Source organism: Mesitornis unicolor, unplaced genomic scaffold, assembly GCF_000695765.1.
Source record: "Mesitornis unicolor isolate BGI_N332 unplaced genomic scaffold, ASM69576v1 scaffold18845, whole genome shotgun sequence".
Taxonomy (NCBI): Eukaryota; Metazoa; Chordata; class Aves; order Mesitornithiformes; family Mesitornithidae; genus Mesitornis; species Mesitornis unicolor.
In genome coordinates, this window is record NW_010187700.1 from 2,220 (window position 1) to 4,494 (window position 2,275).

The 2,275-nt window shown below is 60.0% G+C and overlaps 1 pseudogene; it reads left to right on the plus strand.

The window, feature by feature from the left end:
- The window catches only part of LOC104541473, a 3,671-nt pseudogene extending 2,213 nt beyond the window's left edge, over positions 1-1,458 (plus strand).
- Positions 1,459-2,275: the final 817 nt, after the last annotated feature.

A 2,275-nucleotide genomic window follows, 5' to 3' on the forward strand; every position in this document is an offset into this window, starting at 1 on the left:
ATCCCATTACAGTGGGACAGGGCCCAGCTGGGAGAGGGTTTGCCGGGCCGCTAACTGGTCCTAGTTTCCCCCGCAGACTTGGCGGAGGTGCTCCAGTCCCGCCTGAATGAGGAGGAGGGGCACGAGGAGTATTACGTCCACTACATACACTGTGAGTACTGGGAGGCACTGGGAGGCCAGGTTGGGGGGGAGGCGGCGGGACCCCTTTGCTGAGCTCCCAGTTCTCCCAGTTAACCGTGGAGTAAACGAATGGCTGGACAAGAAGCGGATGGCGCTGGGCAAGGCGCCGAAGGCAGCCGTGCAGAAGAGCCTGGGGCAGTCCAAGCGCAAGATCTCTCAGAAACAAAAACACCAACATGATGAGAACAACCATGTCCAGAAGGTGGGGGGAACTGGGAGGGTGCTAAAGCCCTACCACTCCCTGAGTGTGGGAAAAATTTTGGGCAGAGCTAAAAGCTCCTCCCGCCCCAGCAGACGCTCTCCAGTCTTCACCCCTACCAGTGCGCGGAGTGCGGGAAGGTCTTCACCCAGAGATCCAACCTCGTCCATCACGAGCGGATCCACAGCGGTGAGAAGCCCTTCCACTGCCGGGAGTGTGGGAAGCGCTTTGCGCAGAAGGCCAACCTGATCCGGCACCAGCCACTCCACACCGGCGAGCGCCTCTTCGCCTGCCGGCAGTGCGGGAAGAGCTTCAAGTGGAGCTGCAACCTCTTCCAGCACCAGGTGATCCACACCGGCGAGAAGCCCTACGCCTGCCAGAAGTGCCAGAAGAGCTTCAGCCAGTTATCTGGCTTGTACGAGCACCGGCGGACCCACAACGGCGAGAAGCCCTACCAGTGCCCTGAGTGCGGGAGGGCTTTTGGGCAGAGTTCCCACCTCACCAAGCACCGGATGAGCCACACCGACGAGCGCCCTTTCCAGTGTGACCAGTGCGAGAAGGGTTTCCGCCACCGAACTGCCTTGGACGAGCACCGACGCACCCACACCGGTGAGAAGCCCTACTCCTGCCCTGTCTGCGCCAGCGCCTTCCGCATCAGCTCCACGTTGGCCGATCACCTGCACACCCACAGCGACGAGAAGCTCTACGGCTGCATCGAGTGCAAGAAGAGCTTCAAGCGCACCTACGATCTCGTCAAGCACCTCCGGACCCACACCAGGGAGAAGCCGTACGGCTGCGGGCGCTGCAGGAGGAGCTTCGGCTGCAGGTCCATCCTCCTCAGGCACAAGGAGACCCATGGCAAGGAGGAGTCCCACGTCTGCCCCGTCTGCTTCCGCGTCTTCACTCGCAGCGACACCTTGGCCAGGCACCAGCGCGCACACACCAGGGAGGAGCCCCGGGGCTGCACCAGGGAGAAGCCCTATGGCTGTGAGCTCTGCGGCCAGCGCTTCCTCTCTGTGCGCCTGTTCAACTCCCACCTGAAGGTCCACCCCAAGGAGGACCTGGCATGTGGCCCCTAGGACACTTGGAGATGGACTGGGGATGCTCAGCAGGACCAAATGGGCACCAGCATCTCTGTGGTGGGGTCCATCGTGGTGGCGTCCCTGTTAGGAGCTAATGAAGGAGCCTGGAAGCGCGTGTGGTGTCCACCACAGCTCCTGGTGCTGTGTGGAGATGGACTGGGGACGCTCTGGGGACTCTGCGGGATGGGGCGGTGGCGTCTCCGTGGTGCATCGTGGTGGCAGCCTCGTTAGGCTGAGCTCTTCCTTAGGAAAAGAACGGCTGGGGGTGGCTGTGTGGCTTTGGTCTGTTATAACTAGCCTAACACAATAAAATGGTATCAATAATATTAACGAAGATTGTTGGAATAATGATAAAGAACTATAAAATTCACTATAAATTGGGGAGTTCGCCAGGGACGGTTCTCCTCCTCCCATGACCACCATCTTACCCCTGCTGCACTGGCTGAGTGTAACTTTACGTTAATGGTGTGATAAATTCTGGGTTTTTTTTTTCCCTTATTATTTTATTAAATTTGTTTCTCTGTCGCCCTGTGGGTCTCCTTTCCTTCTCCCCGTTCCCCTCCTTTTCTTGAGGAGCTGTTGGGTGGGCAGGGGACAGGGGAACCTCAAGGTGTGTGAGGTGGGCTTGACCCGGTGAGGGGGGGGATTGGGAGCCACTAGGAAGGGCCTGGGATACACTGGATGAGCTGGGTAGGGGCCTTGGAGGCACGGAGGGGGCACTGGGGACACTGGCGTGGGACTGGGGGGCACTGGGGGGTACTGGTGCTGCGCCGTCTCCTAGCAACGCTCGGGCCCGCCCCTCTGGACCCACTCC